The 22096-nt window shown below is 40.3% G+C and overlaps 1 protein-coding gene across 6 annotated transcripts in view; it reads right to left on the reverse strand.

The window, feature by feature from the left end:
- Positions 1 to 21733, reverse strand: part of hdac7a (histone deacetylase 7a) — a 54491-nt gene extending 32758 nt beyond the window's left edge. For 2 of the 6 annotated variants that reach the window (XM_010891481.3, XM_010891476.4), the window contains exons 1-2: positions 3174 to 3470; positions 2595 to 2662 (exon numbers count right to left, since the gene is read on the reverse strand). The gene's annotated coding sequence lies outside the window, so the exon portion shown is untranslated. Of the gene's footprint in view, positions 1 to 2594; positions 2663 to 3173; positions 3472 to 4853; positions 4884 to 21405 lie in introns of those variants that run through there. The other 4 variants (XM_010891477.3, XM_010891478.4, XM_010891480.4 and 1 more) reach the window with 4 other exon arrangements.
- Positions 21734 to 22096: the final 363 nt, after the last annotated feature.

Below are 22096 nucleotides of genomic sequence, written 5' to 3' on the forward strand. Positions count from 1 at the left end.
GCTCATTCTAGTTTTCTGTCATTTAAAGTACATTAGAGGCAGAGCATGAGACTGTTGGGCCATTTAAGAAACAAGTGGTGATCTGTGAACCGCCCGGTACTGTTAAAGCAAAGGGCATTTCTGTGTTGACACACTGTGGTCTAAGACATTATACATGTACTTCAAGAAAGATTGGTGAAGAAATGAGCTGCTCTTTCAGTACAGCAATAGTCTCTCAAACTGACTGACCTATCAGGTCGGAGAATGGCAAAGAGAGAGAGCCATAGGTCATCTTGTGAAAACACCTCTGCCTGGGCTCTGTTCAATCCTAGCGGTCTGCATTATACAGGCTGGACTCCTGAGACAAAGGGGATTGCATTACAGTACCTGCCTGGCAACAACAGGCAATCTAATCCTAGACCAGTACAAGTCACCCACTGTCCTGGGCTTTACAGTCAGACTGGCACTACACGCAGAACTGAAAACTGACAAACCCCTGACTGAGCACAGTGGTGGACACAGACGTCCTGGTACAGACCCCTGAGTTCCTGGAAGCCGGCTTTAGGGAACTCACTACTAAGATCAACTGGCCAAGGGGGGAAATTATATGGGAATACGCTGCTGTTGACAATCCAATTCCTGGACAGTTACACAGTGACACATCACCAGGTTAAACCTTGGCTACTTTCTTTGACACAGCAGAACGTACAGGCTTCTGTTACCTCTGGGATGCAGGGTCACATTTCACAAAGTTTGCGTTCACAGATCACAAGGTTTCTAAAACCCCACCCGTATCAGGTGATGGATCCGAGGCACAGGGAAGAATCATTCTATCAGCCTTCAGTAAAGTCTTACAAACTGTGGAACTAAGACAGGAATACAAAACTCCAGCTCCGTGACTAAGAATAAAAATTAAGTTGAACCCTCTGGGCCTTTTCTCTTAAGACAGCGGCGGCAGTGAGGAGGGAAGGAAGAAGTCAGCTGATCCGGGTTTTAGCCAGAAACAGGAAACGTGATCTTTACTGCAGCTCCCTGCAAAACAATCTTGCTATTGTTATCTCTGTCCATATTTCTCCTCTCCTGGTATGTTAAGGGAAGACTATATTTTTAGAAGATTTGTGAGTTCTCATCCTCTTTACTCTCAGTATCACAACCCTTCACTATGTGGTTTCACAAGCAACAACCTCATCCAGACAAAGACCAAACCACAGACACTTAGTCGGTTCCAGACTGAGAAAGGCTGGCATGAACCAAATCCAAGAAGATATGTCTAAGTGACACTACCTAAGCTCTGTTATATGGAATGATACCACACCATTACCCGGACACATTGGCCACAACAGACCCATTCTGCATCTGTCCTTTGACAGGCTGCAGTACGTGACCGTAGAATCCCAACAGGAGCTCAGTAAAAACCACAACACAGTGCTGATTGACCACAGCCTCGCGTTAATAACCTCACTGGCTTAACGTCGTTGAGGGGGGGACTGTTGTGTGTCTCACCAAAGCATCGACAGCAGCTAGTGGAGAATAAGACGCAGAGCCCTCTGATGAATAGGGCCAGATTAGACAGACACAAAGAAAGGCCATGTTAGTTGGCCCGCACTGACACACACATGTAATGGGACACTACTGCCTTGGCCATGACCTCACTGTGTTTTTCCAGGGAGATGGTCCTCGTTTGCATGGATGGAACATAAGCCGGGGACAGCAAGAGCTAAAGCTAACAGTCACATCTAATACATAGAAAGAGCTAAAGCTAACAGTGACATCTAGTACATACAAGAGCTAAAGCTAACAGTCACATCTAGTACATACAAGAGCTAAAGCTAACAGTCACATCTAGTACATACAAGAGCTAAAGATAACAGTCACATCTAATACATACAGTTAAGACTGTGGTTCTTAGGGCCAACCTATCCACACATGAAATATGCATGTCAGCCTTAAGCAGCGAGTGAATGGTTGAAGAAGGAAGGAAGTCATCTACCCCTATCAGATTCAAAACAACAACATATGCTGTACATATCTTATTTTCTTACATACATATGTACCGCATTCACTTCTGGGAGTATTTTGTGGTGAGCGAACAGTAGAACATAGGATACCAATAATCATTGACACCCTACTGTTGTCTTGTGGTGTGTTTGTGTGTGCGTTTAGTGCTTTACAAGTACATCAAAACTAATACTGTATATATATATATATATATATATATATATATATATATATATATATATATATATATATATATATATATATATATGGTGAATCACACCTTTAAAGTGAAACTATTTTGCATGCTGTGAAAAAGCCTGTGACCAATCATGAAAAAACGAAGTCATCATAAGCAGCATAGTTTAATTTTTCATCCAGAATATAAATATCAAAAATTGTTAGTGCATAGATCGTTAGACATACACAATTGCAAAACTTTTAAAAACTGTTCAAACAACCGGGAATAGTTGGTTGTGTGTGACAATTTAATAGCAGCTTATTGTGGTTGAGAAAAAAGATGTACAAATAGGCTATTATTTTGAAAACTAATATAGTCAGTTCTGAAAATGTGAGTTCTGATTTGTTAACACATTAGTTATTACATGGCTCAGGTTTACCTGCCACAAGGAAAAAAAGCTGTCCAGTCGGTCTTTGTCTACAGTAGATCCCGACGCTGTGATTCCATCTGGAGAAAGGGGGAAATATAAGTTAATTCAACCAACCGCTATACATCATTCACTTTATTGGGCCTTCGCTATCCCTGATTGATAAAGGCCATGAAAGGTATTAGAGTGCCTTCTCTAAAACAAGGAACCTTACTGAGCTTTCAAAAAATTATATTACAGAGCTTTCTGAAAACCTTTTCAGAGAAAAGCAGCGATTTATAAACTTTATTGTAACAATCCAGCAATGGAATTCATTCTCTCACCAAGAAAAAAAACCTGTTGCCCTGGCCTGAACATCTGCTTTAGAGGACTCCATGGAAACAAGAAGAGAGAGCAATAACATGCCTATAGCCACAATGACATTTACTTATTCCGAAATGTAGACTACTGGAACGAGAAACCAAACTACAAAGCACGACAGTCGAGAACATAATTCTCACAATAGATTAGGGTAGGTTAATATACTGGTGCAACAACACAGAACAATGATCTAAGCTCTGCAAATTAAGTTCATGAAAGAAAAAGTGTTACCTTGGAAGCAGACACAAAAATGCAACAAGTTGTAAATCCAATTTGTAAATACTCCTTGAGAAACGATTGTCCTGAAACGTAATATGGTGACTGTGAATGTAGGCTGCTGTCTCTATCCAGGGAACGAGACCGGGGGCAAGGATGAAATTCGTAAGTAGTAAGCAACAAGTGAGGGAGAAAGAAAGAGTTATCGCAGGCAACTTGGTAAGGTCCACCCCTAAGAAGACGAAAATAGAAATCAAGGCGGGTACCACCAAAAATAGCGTTGACATCACACGACTTCTCTCTACCATTGTTTCCGCATATGAGCTTCCTATTGGTACACTCTATTAGCCAATCCCCACACATACTTTTCATTATCTAAAACTTTGTTCAGTTTGTTGTCGATCGCTTCTACAGCTCCACCTGCTGTCACGGCAGCCACTGTTTAATGTAAGAGAATATCAGTCCTCTCCTTGCACTTTTGGGGGCATATACATATGTTATAACATGAAACAACGAACATTCACTGTTACAAAATGTTTTAGTTTTTTTTTCAAAGTGACACTTAGATGTTTTGCAACTGCACTAAAAGTAACTGGTACTTTGGACAGATGGACAGAGTTATTGTAGAAGATCTGGTGTACTGAAGACGAATTGCAATCGAACTGGGTACCAAGATGAATGTAGTAGTGCAGCTGCAGAATTACATTTTTGGTGCATACAGTACTGCAGTTATACAAAACTTCCACTGTAAGAGGAAATAAGTAAATATGTTACTACAATAAAGTGAATTCAACACAGTATAGCAGACGGAGTGTGATGTAGGTGGAAACAGAGTAACATGAATCTGAGAAAACACAAAAGTTAATATAAATATTGTTTGTCAGCTACATCTATGCCTCTAAAATTTCACAAATAAATTCTCCAAAGAGTGTTTATGATTTAATAACCTACTAGAAGAAGCTGCTCCGTGATCAATAGCTTTCTCCTATTCTACTATGGGGACCATCCATTACATTTTCATGCAAGATGACAAACTTGGGATTTCATAAGTACAGGTAGCATACTGTTAGCCTATGCAGTATAAGGCCATACACTAACACGTCCACTTTTTTAAATTGACCTTCTGAAAGAGAGGAAACAATCACAAATGATATAAAACCGAAATTAAATTTGGGTTTACAGAGAACGTTTCAAGATGAGGGTGCACAAAACAAAAACATAATAGATGTTACATTATCAGTATGTTATCCAGTCACATTTCCTGGGACTAATCATTATTAACTGAAAATGAAATAAATCCTCAAGTGAGACAGAATTATGATTTTTCATAAAAGTACAAAATGTATATTGATCTCCATTTATCACTTTCTGACATTCTGATGTTTGGAGAAAAACACAAATTAAACAGAGTTGTCCAAATCCTTTGCAGAGAAACGTATCATTAAATATGAGGGTTTGAGTTGGGAGCTGGGTGTCACCTGCGTGCTACATGTATGTTTTGAAGACAGGAAACGACAGAAAATGATCTACGACAACAAAAAGGTTAGTCGGTCTTTCAAAGGCTGTTTCCCCCAGCCCGAGCCTTGTTTTCCACTCAGCATCTGTGATCCAGTTTCCAATCTCAACAGCAAAAAAAAAAAGTCATACATACCAAGAACGAAACCTAATGCAGATTGTGTTCTGGGCCACACTCACCTTAACATGCGTATAAGCCCAGGGGGATCCCAGTACCCTTACCAGAAATCCTCCCAGTGTGGGTGTTTATGAGTGAGTGCATGTGTGTGTGTGCACACCGCTGAGCGCGCGTGTGTGATTTGTCTTTTCAATTACACAATCCCCCAGTCTGAATCACGTCCGGTTTGAGCCGAAAATAACAAGACCACAGTGTGTGTGACAGAGAAATGGCACAGCAGGCTAGCAGCCCATAGGCAGGCACACATGTATGATCACAAACACGGCAAAAGTTTAGGCGAGGCGCTAGCCAGCGTGAGCCACTCTGTACATAACACCCACATGGAAAAGACTAGCAGCCATGGGCAGCGTGATCTAGAAACCTATGCTGAACGTTTTCACTTTTCCCAAGATTATGCTGTGTCATAGGCTTATCATGTATTGATGCCTACAAATATACTTGGGAGTGATTCTTAGTGATTCTAAAAATAGATATAATGGTATAAGGTATCCAAAATGCCCAGAGGCGAGACTCAAGAGAGCACACAGTTGAAACATGTTAAAATTGTAAAACATCCTCAGAGTTCAGATTTCAGTTCATTTCAGTGGAAAGAGGCCTCTATGTAAGTTCTATAAGTGCAGGATGTGGTCAGCTGTGTTCTACATGTACGTAGTTGACTCCCGCCTGCACAATTAGGCTACAGGAACTGACAAGGACGGTCTATATCACACACACAAAGATTATAACCTGGATTTTAAATATCAGATCACTCGACGAAAAAAGAAAATTCTTTCAAAAAATCCAAGTTGACTATTGTTATCTCCCAAACCAATCCAACCTTAAGAGATTGAGAAGATTTGCAGAGAAGAATGGGAGAAACTCTCCAAATGTGTTGCAACACATTTTATCAGGCGATCTTATTTATTTAACCTTGAATTATGCAGAGAAATCAACCGAGACAATTACAACAATAAAAACACTTACAAATGGAAATAGACAATACATTAAGAAATATAATTTGTGCCTATAAGACATTAAATTATAAATCTTAAGATCACTCCGAATGGCATTCCATGCATGTGGGGCCAAATATCCAAAAGCAGTTTTACCCAGTTCTGAACAGGGCTGCAGTATCACCAGGACTATCCAGACTTGAGTGTTTTTGGTAACTGCTGTTTTTCCAACACATTTTCTCTGTTCGATAGTCAGGAGGTTTTTGCATGACTGCCTTATACAAAAACATTAAACAATGACTCACCCTTCTAGATGTAGTTTGATTGGGTTTCACACTGCTCAAATTCTATGCATACATATAAACGCAATTCCTATTGACAGTAATAAATCTTTGACTATGCACTTCACCACATGGTGCAAACAATTCATAGAATTCAACAATAGAATGGCCTGATTAGTCTTTGCCAAGAAACATCTAAAAAAGCCAGCCCAGTTCTTGAACAGCATTCAAAGTACGGAAAAGGTTTGGAAACGGCTCATGATCTGAAGGATACCACATCATCTGTAAAACACGGTGGAGGCAGTGTGATGGCATGGGCATGTATGGCTTCCAATGGCACTGGGTCACTAGTGTTTACTGATGATGTGACAGAAGACAGAAGCAGCTGGATGAATTCTGAAGTGTATAGGGATATGTTGTCTTCTCAGATTCAACCAAATTCAGCAAAGTTGGTTGGACGGCACTTCACTTTACAGATGGACAATGACCCAAAACATACTGTACTGTAAAAGCCAACCAGGAGTTTTTTAAGGCCTAGAAGTGGAATATTCTGCAATGGTCGAGTCAATTATTTGATCTCAGGCCAATCGAGCATGCATTTTACTTGTTGAAGATCAAAGCTGAAAGTCTGCACTTCAATTCCATCTCGGTTGTTTCATTTCAAATCCATTGTGGTGGCATATAGAGCTCAACTTAGGAAAATTGTGTCAGTGACCAAATCTTTTCAGACCTAACTATATGTTTTTGTGGATTTATTTTAACATTTCAGCCTTCACTTCACTGCTGCTCCATGTCTTTCCTCTGCCACTCATCATGCAAGGTAGCCAGCGAGGTAGCCAGTGGCTTAATCATACTTTGATTAAGCCACATTGTCAACGATTGCCCTACTAATCCACTAACAAAGTGAATTCAACGCTTTTGGGTTGATTATACAGCTCCAGAAAAAATTAAGAGACCCCTGCTTTTCCTTTCCTTTCCAAAAAAGTTGAAAAGGATAGGTTTTGAGAGAGTTTTTTCAACTTTTTTGGAAAGCAAAGAAAAAGGTGCAGTGGTCTCTTCATTTCTTCCGGAGCTGTATGTGGATCACTTTGCATTCTCACTCGATGGAAAGACATAAGCATATGTAAAAAATACATAAAGCATCAATATATTATGTAAATAAAAATCCGTCATTCATTTCATATATTTTCAAACAACACTTCCACCCTGGTATGGTCATGTTCCACCCTCTTAGTGTGTATTCCTGAATGGGTGGAAACTAACACAGTGGACAATTTCAGGTTAAGTCAACCATAGCTCTGCGAGTGAGAAATATTGATTTAGTATTACAATGAACACTTGACCAGGATTTGAACTCTGTCAAACATATTTTACAATTATGAAACATGATTAATTTCCTATACAAAACAGGGTGGATATGAGTGTAATCTTGTTCACAGATACTTCCACTTCCACTCTGCAAAAGGTCTGGTGATACGTGACGTGGCCATAGTAGCCTATAAGAAAACCACCGGAAACCTTTTGAGCTTTTGGCTCAATCTGCAAATTTAAATAACCAATCTTCCAGTATACCCTCCCACGTATGAGTCTCATATGCCCCAATTTATATTCCCTTATATGGCTGTTGAATTTACTTTCAAAAACATGGACATTTTAGTAAATGCTTTTCATGCAGTTCTGTCAAGAGTATGCAAAACTGTATGTGGTAACAGCACTAAAGGATACACAGGGAAGCTTGTCTCGTAATTCATTGATTGCACCTGTATTTACAGTTGCAATTATACAGTTACATAATCATCTTTCTTTCCTCTGTATGCAGCCAGTTTTATTTGCATTGCATTCATAATTTCTGCTGGGTTGAACATACGCAACATTGAAAAACATAGCTAGCTAAAACGATTGAAAGGGGACAATTTGTCTGTAGCTTTGCCAATTATTGTAGCTTTGCAGGTGAGCACAGCTTTTGTTGTATAGAGTACAGGTTCTCTCCCAAAATGTGCTTCCAGGTAACCATGTTAAAATTTTTGCAGATTGATTTAGGGAAGTCATTACAGCGTAGTAAAATGTGCCCTGTCCAATATCTTGCCAATAAAAAGATGCCTGGGGACAAAGTTATTATCGGTGAGAGGACTGGTTTTGTGGACACAGATTAGGTCTGGTCCTGGACAAAAAAAACAGAATGAAGAATCATCACTAAGCTTGATTGATTTTAGTCCAGGACTTGGCTTAATCTGTGTCTGCAAAACTGGCCCTTAAAGAACGATTGAACCAAGATTAAATCATTACAAACAAATGGCACTTTATGCTGAATGTTGAGAACCAAATCAAATTAGTGAAAGGAGAGGTTCTTTTGGATCGATAATGTCCTTACTTTTTGCTGGACCGCATAAGCGGAGCCGGCCAAGAAGAGCAAATGTCTCTTATTGAGTGAGTGAGTGATTGAATGACTCTTACTGACTGACTGACCCTTGTTAAATAGCGTAGTGGTTAGAGAAGCAGACTTGTGAACTATAGGTCAGAGTACGTATCTCCTCGAAGTACGCATTATGAATTCTTCCATATAGACGAAAACTTTGCTGGCTAAAACCGTCAGTATCTGCATTAGAGTAAGCCTAAAATAAAACAGTTTATGGTTATATTGCGACTGTTTCTGGTGGAATTTCGATTACGAATCCATGCATTTGTTTTGGTTCAGGATAGACAAACACATTTGCTGGCTACAACATACAGTAGTTATGATAATGTAAGCTTAACTGAAACTGTATATGGTTATATTGCGACTGTTTCTGTCATGGAAACGTTCATCTTCAGTCTCGCTAGCAATTGTTAAATTCTTGTGATTATTCCTAGGAAGTTAGTCGATACTAGTAAGCCTATTACTGGCTAATAAGCTGTTAAAATGGCCAGTGGCAAAAGCAATACAGTTCATAGGCGCTATGGTGGAGGTAAACTTAATAAGAAACATGAGTCAGTTTAACACAATCCTCAATGGAGCCTAGCGACTGCTGAAATGTGTAATGCCGTGGCGTAGTGGTTAAAGACAGTGCCTCTCATGTGGAAGACCTATGATTCAGTCTATTGAGAGCAACGACATTTATTAATTATTTCTGGTAGATTCCACAATTATCTCATCTTTTCACTTGATGAAAAAGTTAGTTATCGTAGCCTTTATTGACAGTTATTGTGTAAATGTAATTCATGAATGAAAGAAAAAAGTATGTTGTTTTGCCATGAAAGAATAAAATATGTTCTTATGCTACGAAATAAAATAGCTTTGGCAGACTCGCTAGCAATTGCTAGTAAGTTAGTAGATACCGGTAAAGCTTATTACTGGCTAATACGGTGTTAAAACGGCCAGTGGCAAACGCCATACATAGACGCTATTTGTGGTGGAAGTAAACTTAATAAGAATCGTCAGTCAAAGTGTATCAGTGTCATTCACGAATGGCCAATTCACTGTTAAAACTGCCAGTGGCGAAAGAAGATTTGTTCATGATAGAGACAAGAGGCAATACTTACACCCAGCAAATGTATTAACAACACAGCCTTTTACGTGGGCGACCCAGGTTTTAATCTTGAGAGGGCAGTGCTTTCTGTTGCGGGCCGGCTGAACTAGGCTTGCGATTACTTACATATTATTTACTAAATGATTCACTCAAGATTGCATTTTCACAGTGTAGAAACAAACCAGTGCAGAACGTTTCCTCTTTGGTCGGTGTGCCAAGCGTCCTATCTGGAGAAAACCAGGCACTGCTCATCCCCTGGCCAATACCATCCCTACGGTGAAGCATGGTGGGGGCATTATAATGCTGTGGGGATGCTTTTAAAAAGCAGGGATTAGGAGACAATACAGGATAAAGGGAAAGATGAACACAGCAAAGTACGAACATTTCCTTGATATTATGCTGCTCCAGAGTGATAGGATCTGCAGAGAAGAATGGGAGAACCACCCCAAATGCAGGTGTTCCGAGCATGTAGCGTCATACCCAAGAAGAGTTAAGGTTGTAATTGCTACTAAAGGTGCTTCAAAAAAGTACTAAATAAAATGGAACTTTACATTTATTTAAATGTGATATTTTGGTTGTTGCTGTTTTTGCCAGACCGCGTAAGCGGAGCCGGCCTAGAAGAGCAAATGTCTCTTATTGACAGACTGAGTCTGTCTGTCCCTGACACCACATTTATTTTATGAATAGCATGAGTTATTTCAGAATTAAACCAGAGATTGAATCTGTTCTTGACTCTCATCCTCATGTAAAGGGCATGCCTATCGGCTATAGAGGTAAAAACACTAGTGAAATCCTTTAATGCTAGTTCGGTCTCAGGAATGACAAAAATGCAGTCAAGATCGCTTTGGGAGAGGTCTTATAAAAAAGCTTCTGCACTAAAAAAGTTCTATTAGTGGCAAAAAGTGGTTTGGCCTTGGATATTCTGACATCTTGTTGGTGATTTCCACTTTTGTGTTAAAGGGTTGTTTAAGCAAAGAGCCATTTGGGAGCAAAATGAGCCGGCTCACTAAAAAGAGCATCACTATGGTTTTCCCTCCTAAGCAAATTAGTGTATTCACCAAATGTTGTGTCATTGTGGCAAGGGAGATTTTCAATTAAAGGATAACGGAGTGGTAAGTCTGCAACCAGACCCAAATTGTAGTGTCTAAATGAGAGACAGGCATTGAGGCATTCAGGGACAGTCTGAATGGGCTTAACAAATGACCAAAGTGACTTAGAGCATGGTATGATCATCAGTGTTTGCTGAGCTGGTTCTAGCATCTCAGAAATGTCCACGTCCTAGTGTCGTCACATATGACAAGGTCTGGGGTTTACCAAGAATGCTGCTACAAAAAAATATGTCTTGTCAAGCTAATTTATGTGTGAGGATGAAAGACAATGATAAGAATCATGCAAGCTAACAGGCCAGTCAAACTGAGGCAAAGTACAACAGTGATTTGCAGAATGGAATATTTGAATGCACAAGTCCTTTGTCAAGGATTGGATATTACAGAAAACAATCAGATCAGGTTCAATCCTACCCGCTAAAAACAACTGTTGTTTTTCCTTCTCTCTATTAAAGCACATTGGATTTGATATGATGTATCAACTATGGGGCTAAAGTGCAGACAGATTTTATTTTCCCCATAGGAGAATACATTATGGCTCCCGGGAGAGTCGTCTGTGAAAAGGGTTCTAATTTGAATCAAAAAAAGGTTCTAAATAAAACCAAAATATGCACTTTTAAATGTTCTCCTGTGGGGACAGCCAAATAACCTTTTTGGAACCCTTTTCTGTAAGAGTGTAGTACAATGGGATTTAAATGTCGGAGTTATCATTTTAGCTGAGATTTCAAATTGCAAATGAAGACCGTATCGGCAATGACAGGTTTGTTGAAGAATCTCTGGCATGGTCTTCCATTACGTACTATGTAACAGCTGAATCATATGAACAAATGTGTAGCTTGTCATTTTTTGGCAGATTAACTTGCATTTATTTCTCAGGATTAACTCATAATGTGTAGCATGTCTTCAATTTGACAAATTATCTACAGACTAAAAAGAAAAGGGCCCCGGACGATTCTTCCAGGATCCGTCATTGAATCTGAGTTGGAACCACCATAAGTTCTTCCAACAGGAAATATAGACAATACTTCAAATAACACATTTTATTGTTTCTTAAGTGTTAGCATATAATCACAATACTATCTGAAAACAATGAAATGTGCCTCTAAACAAATTGAGACATGCCATACTGACATTTGGTCATTATCAACCGGTCAATCAAAGTTCGGATTTTGAGAAAACAACAACATATCTACAGTTGTGCTCATAAGACTGCATAACCTGGCAGAAATTGTGAAATTTTGGCATTGATTTTGAAAATATAACTGATCATGCAAAAAAAAAACTGTATTTTGATTTACCATTTATGAAACCATTTATGATCACATAGTTGTTTGGCTCCTTTTTAAATCATAATGATAACAGAAATCACCCAATTGGCCCTGATCAAAAGTTTACATACCCTTGAATGTTTGGCCTTGTTACAGACACACAAGGTGACATACAGAGGTGAAAATGGCAATTAAAGGTGAATTTCCTACACCTGTGGCTTTTTAAATTGCAGTTAGTGTTTGTGAATAGTCAATAGGTTTATTAGCTCTCACATGGCTAGATACTGAGTCATGGGGATCAGAAAATATCTGTCAAAAGACCTGCGTAACAAGCTAATGGAACTTCATAAAGATGGAAAAGGATATAAAAAGATATCCAAAGCCTTGCAAATGCCAGTCAGTACTATTCAATAATTTACTAAGAAGTGGAAAACTCAGGGATCTCTTTATACCAAGCCAAGGTCAGGTAGACCAGGAACGATTTTGGCTAAAACTGCCAGAAGAATTGTTGAGGATACAAAGAAAAGCCCACAGGTAACCTCAGGAGAAATACAAGCTGCCCTGGAAAAAGTGTTTCAAGGAGCACAATACGATGATACTTGAACGAAAATGAGCTGCATGGTCGAGTTGCCAGAAAGAAGCCTTTATTGTGCCAATGCCACAAAAAAGCCTAGGTACAAAATGCCTGACAACACCTTGATACGCCTCACAGTTTCTGGCACACTGTAATTTGGAGTGACAAGACCAAATATCATCTTAATATCATCGAGCCACTCTGGGGAGATCTCAAACGTAAGACTGCATGCTGTCATTGATGCTAAAAGGGGTAATACACAGTATTAAAAACTAATGGTATGTAGACTTTTGAACAGGGGTCAGTACATTTTTTTCTTTGTTGCCATGTTTTGTTTTATGATTGTGCCATTATGTTATGACCAACAGTTGAATGTGAATCCCATAAGAAAGAAAATACAAGTTTTTTGCCTTCTCACTCATGTTTTCTTTACATATATTAGAAATTCTGCAAGGGTATGCAAACCTTTGAGCACAACTATATATACAGCTATGGAAAAAATAAGAGACCAATGCACCTTTTTCTTTCCTTTCCAAAAAAAGCCAAAAAGCAAGATTGTGAGTGAGGAACAGAATGGTTAAAATTAAGAGACTACTGCAAATTGAACACTTTTGATCTTTACTCAAAACGTTCCTTTTCAAAGGTGCAGTGGTCTAAGGTTTTTCCAGAGCTGTATACGTATTTTGCCATATATACTTACATAAACATTTTATAATGACATTGCTAAAATACATATAGTATTGTATTTGACCTGTTCTAAACCCAAACATGCCACTCACTGTAGACAAACCCATTTTCCAAAGGAAATAATAAATCCCTATACTGAACATTAATGGGTTAAAGAATCTTATGGCAGGGTTCTGCAGTGTCCGCCAGAATCAATGGTCCTCTTAAAGATGAGAGAAATATAACTTATAATTAAGGTAAGATTTCATATTTTAAAGAAATACAAATATTTTTTTCTTAAAAACATTTCACAATTATTGGCACCCCGTGGAATTCTTATGAAAACTAATAGAAGTAAATTCATTTGAAATATTTTATTATTCCCTTTTTCTGCATTATTTAGACAGTGGATTTAAAAAAGAACAAGAATCTCGACCACATCCTTTAGGGCAATAATGAAGTAGTTAAGAATTGGAGCTCTAACGTCCCTGCCTGGAAAGGCACCGACCAAGCACCGTGAGGAGGGCAAGTTGAGTGGAAACAAATCTGGAAGGATCCATTATTATCCATCACATCCCCAAGTGTTCTGCATCTAATGAAAACGCTTAAGAACACAGAGGGGTTCCGAATAACACAGAGGTCTAAGGATTGCATTGTAGGGCCGATGTGTCATAGACCCATGTACATGTACAAAATAATATATCCTTTAGTCACACACAACACAAGCACATGTTTCTTTGCTATTGTTCCCGTTAGTTAAACCCCTTGTCCACTGAATGCCTGCCAGCCAGCCAGCCAACCAGGTAGCCAGCCAATCAGTCCAGTCAAATGAAACAACTGGATCTGATTACATCTCTCTCTCTCTGCCTGCCTGCCTGTCTTGGCCTCAATGCATCTACTTTACACTCGTCTCTAACACACACTCACATTTACAAGGTGTAGCATAGCTATAAAACAGTCCATTCATGGTTTAACCAATTCACTGTGGCCTTTAAGTATATCAGGAGACCAGGTTAGCCAATAGAGATTGTTGTTGCTGAGTCTAAAATATCACTGTATCTCAACTGTTGTGGAGAATAATGCGGTCTCAACAGTGTGGACCGCATTATTCTAAAATGTAAGATAAAAGTTCTGAAAAATCAACGCTTATTCAGTATCTAAATGTCTATGGTTTAAGAAATAATAATACAAACGTTTTTTCTCTGTCTGATATATGAAAAGTGTTAAATAATTTCCGTTAGCACGTATTCATTAAAGAAATGACTAATCTATGCTGGCACAAATTAAGTTGAATGTTGTTAATTATGAGCATATAAATTTCAATATAGAAGCAAATATAAGTAAATTGAAGTTCTGTGCACCAGCTATTCAGAGCCTATCCATTAAATCAAACCTCATGATGCAGTTTAGTTCATTAGGCTTTATGTTAGCTGCATGTGTGGACAGTAGACTTTGCTTGGGAAAACTCAGCACTGTGCATTTGTGTGTATGTATGAGTGAAATACCTGTAAATCTGTAGAGTATGTTTCAACAAATATGAAACACAATACACAGTGGTCTAAGTTTGAAGTTCTCAGTGTCAGACTGTACAAATTAAGAAGAACGCCTCTCTGTAAATATCCTATCAAAGCAATGCTGTGGCAGGGAGAGAGAAACATTGAAACGCATGTGAACTGATACACGCTGTCACTGTGGTGTGAGAGAAGAACGAGGGAGTATGGAGGAGAGTGATGGGTCTGCTGTGAGGATGTGGGGTTCCAGTGGGCCAGGAATGTGAAGAATGGATGAAGAGGTTTTGAAGCAGCAGCAGTACAGTAAGAACATTCAGAAGGTTGGCTGGACAGAGAGCACGGACAACAAGGCAAAGGCGCTTCGTTGTAGTGTGAGACAAAAACGCTCAAATGGAATCAAGTGTAAAGGGTGGGGTCAACTGTGCGTGTGTCTTCGTGTTTATGAGTGTAAGAAAAAGGATGACAGAAAAGGGATAACAGGGTGTGTATATAAGCAGGGAGAAGCAGTGAGCGAGGGTGTGGTCGGGGTTTACAGTACTGGATTCTGACTCATTCCACATCGACACCAAGCCAATATTTCAACTCTACTGCACAAGACTAAAGAGCATTATGTACAACTGCGTGGCCTGGCAAAGAGTTTGAGCTCTGACAAGCACTCAACACCTTGGTGGAAAGCCAATGTTACAAGCTTGGAAACAGAAAATTGCTCTGGAAGATTAAGAATGTGAACTATTCTGGGGTCATCTTTAGTTTTGATAAACTCTCCTAACCCCCTGTTTTCTTCTGAACAATATTAGAAAGTATGTACCCGGTTGGGCGTAAAGCGATGCACTCTGTTCTCCGTGGCAAACGACTGCATGAAATAACAGAGGAATCGGAAATATCTTGTAACGAAAATGTGTTTTGAGGCAGAGCTCTGTAAATGCAATTTATATCCCTTCAACTTCCAGATACAGAAAACAACACATCCTTCTTACAGGTGTGTGCTGATAGGCATGTGTCAGTCTGTAGACACATGCATTACTGACTGCAATGGACACCAAAGCGTGATGATTAACAATCTGTCTGTCAGCCCCCTTCACACATACCCTGAACTGCATGTATGTGAACCAGTCCATACTCAGTCATACAAAAAAAAAGAACACACCCACTTAAACCAGGACACCCAGAAACCATTTTCCTTGGGGTTTTAGTGGCCGTTCGTTCATTAACGTGGTGGGCGGGTGTGTCAAAGCATCTGAAACCTGCAGCTCACTGTGTCAGAGGCCTAAGTGGAAAGTTTTGGTAAGAGCTGTTCATGATCTACACATCATCAACAACTCAGCTCACGCTGTACACCAGCAGGATAATAGACACTTTCCACAACAATGGAAAACAGCTACATGGGGGTCTCTCTAGAATAGTCATCAACCTCAACTGTTAAAAATTAATCTGAAGATAGACATGGATCACCTCTTCAATTCTATATTAGGTGGCATGTCTGGAGAGTTTCATGAGTACACCTCAATTAAGCACTATAAGTGTATATTTTCTATCTTTCTTGACTTTTTGGCTATTTTTATAATGGTTATTACACGTATCACACATTTCATAGCTCAATTCAAAGAAAATATCTAAAATACAACCTTTATTTTTTTGCATTTTTGTAGACACATTTAATGGTGTGAAAGAACCAAATAGCCCAGGGGAAATCCCAGAGGTCACCAAAATAATCTTTTTTTAGAATGCGGATGTCTAGCATTAACACTCCCACCGTTCTCATTATTAACAAGATAAATGAGGTAGGTGTAGGAAAAGGAGCTGTGCCTAAAATAGTCATATTTATTCTCTTTCAATCTCACATAATCTTGTATCGGTTACCTCTATGAAACCAAGAAAAGTTTTGCTTAGCTGTCTGTTTCTTAAATGTAAGAATTGGGAGAGTACCTGGCATATACAGTGCTACATAATTAACATTAAAACATTTAAAATATGTCCTGATTGTAACAATAAACAAATAAATAAAAACCTTGTAAGGCCATGATTACATTATCAGGTCTGCTTTTGTTTTTGCAGACCCACTCGTCTGTAGTTCCACTTTATGACCAGTGGAGGGCAGACATTAAGATGATTTTCTCAGTTGCCAAATCCCAAATGGACCCCTTCTTAACTCCACTCCACCCTTAGCCCCTCATTTGGGAGGGCTAAGGGTGGAGTGCACCTCCGCCATTTGCACAAGTGTCTCAAAGTTGAGGGAGCTAAAATGATCTAGGGTGTAGGCCCTATGGGCAAATTTGATGTCAGTGGCCCCTTCAAGCTAGTTTGAAATGATGCAACCTCTGCTAGCGAAGTGGGATCCCATATGACACTTCGTTCTTAAAGAGCTTTCGCAATTTCACATATGACGTTCATTTGTTAATATCTGATTTTGACACACACACACACCTTTTTGAACCTTCTGCTGCCCAGTATCGGCATTACAGCGAGCTATTCTAATTCTTACACGTTTTGAGGAAAGCCCTTAACCAAAGTCTGTTTTCAGATCTTGCCATATAAGAATGAAACATTTATTTCCGTTCAAGAATGATGCATTATATCTGTTGATCAAATATTGTTTGAAGAATATTGTAAGCAGAATTCATCAAAGTCATCAAACTTTTTCAAATTCAGAGAGTACAGAGGATGTCACCTGACTCTGTTTTCTTAGTTTCACTACCTGAGTAAAAAAATTTAAACAACTTTGTTGATAGCGAGGAACAAATTCAAAACCCCTGATAACTAGATGTAATTAACTTTTTGTAAGATTATCTAACAGCCCGCAACGAAAGATTAGCAAACATCTAGCTAATTTAGTCACAGTCAAAACTAATGCATACATTGCATATTCAAATGCAATGGGGGAGTGGGACTTGAGATACATTGAGATAACACCCCTCTACACCTCTCTCTCTCTCTCTCTCTCTCTCTCTCGCTCTCTCTCTCTACATACATATATATATAATTAGTCCATTTTCTGTAATATGGACCTGCTGAATCAGTATCATACCAATGCCATAAAAAAAAGCTGTCAGCTTGCGGAATCTTCCGGAGCCAGCCAGCAGGGCTAGCCTCGGCCTTATTTCAGCAGGTGTGTCATTGATACATTATTTGAAAAAGATAATCTAGCAGCTCAAGTATTCTTTGATACCTTTTGGAAAATGTATCGTAGTCTGGAATCCACAGGTAAGCACATCTCTGGAATATCAAACACAAACCAGTACACTATAATTTCCATGCTGTTATTCACTAGGCACATTCAGACTTGCAGTAGCATTCTCTATCCATCAATACTCAGCCTTCTTTACACACTGTGTCGCTTGATGTGCTTTGGGATGTGAGAGACATTTTACACTAGACCGGTACCCACCCTGCCCCCAACGTCACTCTCAGCTCTGACTCAAGCGCCAACCAAGCCCTACATGCCTGGGAATAGTGGGAGAGAGAACCATGGCTCTTCCTGACAGGATATCCTGCCCGCAAGTCCTTCTCCTGGGCTCCATGTGACCCCTTAACCCTTACTGACCTAGAGCCACAGCCACAACTCAGACCCGGCACACACAGCCACTGTGTGCCCTCTAACACCTTCCTTCCTCCAGTGACCCCACCTCAGAGCAGCCAGTCAATCTGTCCTCGCTCCTGGGCTCAGCCTGTTGGCGGACAGTAAATGGAAGCCATTAGGTGATGAATGAATGCGGCTGGTGTTGATTTAAACTCAGTGGTGCCCCCAGCGTTCCTATATGGACGGACGAGGTAGAGCACAAACACTGGGGAGAATTATGGGAGAATTAGCCAATCATCACGTGGCCACTTGTACACCCACGGTCAGTAAGTCCCGAGTCCTCTCGCATCCATCTGTTCATTCAGGCTCAACAAAATAGGAAGGGTCTGTGTGTGTGTGTGTGTGTGTGCGTGTGTGCGCATGTCCATGAATGAGTGTTTGTGCGTGTTCACGCATTACGTGTGGCTGCTCTCAATATGTGTCTGTGTGTGTATGTTGAGAGCTGTTTACACGCTGAGAGTGGATGGAGGTTGCTAGTGGACTGGGGTAGGGTTGCCGAGAGACTGGAGTGGAAATCAACACTTCCTGCCAGGAAAGGAAGGGCTCCTGCTGCTTGGTCTTATCACTGACTACACAGGCTGCCCTGCTAACAGAGAGGAAGAAGGCTGGGGGAGAGAGATGGATGGAGTGACAGACAGTGATTGGCAGACTGAGGGAGAAGACAAAAGTTACACAAAACATTAGTGGTTCAACAAGGGTCTAAGATCATCGAAGATCCTTCAACAAAAGCACCCTAAAAGCTACTCTAAGATCCCCATGGAGGGGGGCGGTTTATTTGGGGACCCCTATTCATTGTTGACCATTTCTGCGGTCAAATGTGAATATGTTGGCCAATTAGCTAATAAAATGAGTTTATTTTCAAGATAATGATCCTGCCTTTTCTCCAACAGACAATTATCGCAATTCAGAGGATAGCAATCAACAGGTAAGAATATGTTGAAGGCTATCAGGACAGAACAGATGAGGTACTCTGTATTGTAGGAATCTGGCTGCAGGCATACTGCCAAAGATGTAGAGAAAAGTGTGAACAGTTGGTATTGATTTACTACTTGTGTGAAGATCACATGCATCTACAAGTTGATTTAAATTCAAGGTTTCTCTTACAGGACTATAAGTCACAGTAGTTATGTTCCCATTCAATGAAGATGTCAGTAGTCTCTATGTGCAGAGAAGCCTGCGGTGTGCACATTTCCCTAATTATCTGTAACATTGTTGTTCTTCAGTATTCACAGACTTTAAAAATCACAAAGGCGTCACCCACAGTTTTAATTTGAGAAACCCCCAAAGTATCCTCCAGTGGCTGTTTAGAATTTACACGGATAGAAAGTGAAATGACAGGAACAGATGGAATGTAAAGGATGTGGACACAGAATGATTGGCTACTGAAACGATAGGCTACTGCAACGATAGGCTACTGCAACGATAGGCTACTGTAACAATAGGTTACTGTAACAATGGGCTTCTGTTATGATAGGCCACTGTAATGATAGGCTACTGCAACGCTATTCATTTCTGGTCCTCGAGGGATGAAACATTTCTGGCTTTATTCTCTACTAATAATATGGGACTGATTCAGACCTGAGATGCCAGATGAAGGCAATCAACTAGCAGGTAAAACCAAAAACCAGAAGTGTTTCGGCCCTCCAGGACCGGATTTGAATAGCCCTGGGCTACTGTAATAATAGGCTCCTGCAACAATAGGCAATGTATCGATAGGTTACTGCAACGATAGGCTATTGTGGATAGGCAACTATAACAACAGGCTCCTGCACCACTAGGTTACTGCAACGATAGACTACTGTAATGGTAGACTACTGTAAGGATATGCTACTGCAACGATAGGCTACTGTAATGATAAGCTACTGTAACGATAGGCTACTGCAACGATAGACTAATGTAACGATAAGTTACTGCAATGATAGGCTACTGAAACGACAGTCTACTTGCAACTAGGCTACTGATGTTATCGTTAAGGTGAGGGGCATGCCACATTTCAGTCTGATTATAGTATCTGTTGCAGTATGACAAAGCACACACACCCAACACTTAATGTTAAGTTAAGTTAATAAATGGAAATAAATCCTTGTAAGTGTCTGTCTGAGTAAAGTTTAACAAATCTGGTTAAATTGTGGAGAGCGGCCAGTTTCAAGAACATAGTCACAAAGAGGATCAGTACCGGTTAGGGTTAGGGTTAAATATGTACAGCAGTAACAGAACCCTGGTCTTATGATACCAGGACTCTGTCAGAGACCAGGCATCAACTCACTCCAGCCGACGCCAAAGTCAAGTCAACTCTGCTACTTCTCCAATCATAGTGCATGCAGAAGGAAGCAGAGAGTTTGGGAGCAGGGTGGGGAATCTCCTGAGCACTCAGCACTTGGGATTGTCCCAGAAGGACAAGCCTTTCCCTCCCTTTCAAAACAGCCCATGGCAGAGGTCAGAGCACTCACCCCTCTCCTCTGTGGTTCCTATGCACATGTAAACTAAGGGGATTTAACCAAACAAACCCTCCTTTAGCAGGTCCAATGTATTTGACTTTTCTTCTTAAAGTTAACTCACCACAAATACCGACTGACTCACGACAAGTTTGGATGGGTCTGTTTCCAATTTTCTCACAATTCTGGACTCCCAAAAAACATTCTTCCAAAATCAACAAAACAAGCAACAAAAAAAAAAAACACTTAAACGATACGCACTGTTAACGACACAGGCCAAACTAACTTCTCCATCTAATGGCTCGGCAAGAAGTTATCATTGTTTTCCTTCCTTTCTTTGAGAGAGCGTGGGAGCACACTCAGAGCGGACGAGAAAACCTGTGCTGAAAACAACAGGAGGAAGCCGGTAACATGAGCAGGCTCTATAGAATGAGCCCAGGGAGAAGAGAGGAGCTGGGGAAGGACTGAGAACGATAGAGTGGGAGAGCACTTTAACTGGGTACAAACTTAGTGTCTAAAGAGAAAAGGTGTACATAGAACATAACACACGTTAAGAACTTCCAGACGACTTTACAGAAAGGACTGGGACGTTTCCACGTGGAGATATTCTCCTTCCGTTACTATCACAGACTTAAAAACACGCTGATCGAAAGCGTAACTTCTGTAAAGTTAAGAGTTCAGCCGAAGCAAGGTCTTACCAGCTCGTCGGGTAGCGTCAGGGGGTCTCTCTGGACATAGCCAGTCCACGGCAGGAAAGCACAGTGTCAGCTCCCTCTATCCATGCAGGGAAAAAGTGAGGGGCTGCAACAAAAGGCAGCGAGGGAGGGAGAAAGGGATTAACCAGCCTGAGCTGACTGGTGGACTCTCCCTCTCACACAGTCAGGAGTACCTCACAGTGTGCAACTGGGTCCCTCCTATCACTGACTGCGGGGCAACAAAGTCACCTCAGAATCCGAAGCGACGGATAGAGGAAGAGAGTGTGTGAAAAAGGAGCGTGTGTGAAGGAGAGTGTGTGAAAAAGGAGCGTGTGTGTGAAGGAGAGTGTGTGAAAAAGGAGCGTGTGTGTGAAGGAGAGTGTGTGAAAAAGGAGCGTGTGTGAAGGAGAGTGTGTGAAAAAGGAGCGTGCGTGAAGGAGAGTGGGACTTGGAAGCGGAGTTAAGGGTAGGAGGGACCTGCATTGCTCCGAGGAGGTCAGAGGCAGATTGCTAAATACAATGGCAGGAAACACAATATAAGGAGGAAAGATGCTGATGCAAAAAAAAATAGATATGTTTACAAGATCAAAAGGAATTAAATCCAGTTGAAAAACAATATATGTGCCATGCACTGACTGTGAACAATGATATACCAGAAGACAATGATAAAGATGTTTATCCCTGTTGTTTCAGT

This window comes from Esox lucius, chromosome 12, assembly GCF_011004845.1.
Source record: "Esox lucius isolate fEsoLuc1 chromosome 12, fEsoLuc1.pri, whole genome shotgun sequence".
Taxonomy (NCBI): domain Eukaryota; kingdom Metazoa; phylum Chordata; class Actinopteri; order Esociformes; family Esocidae; genus Esox; species Esox lucius.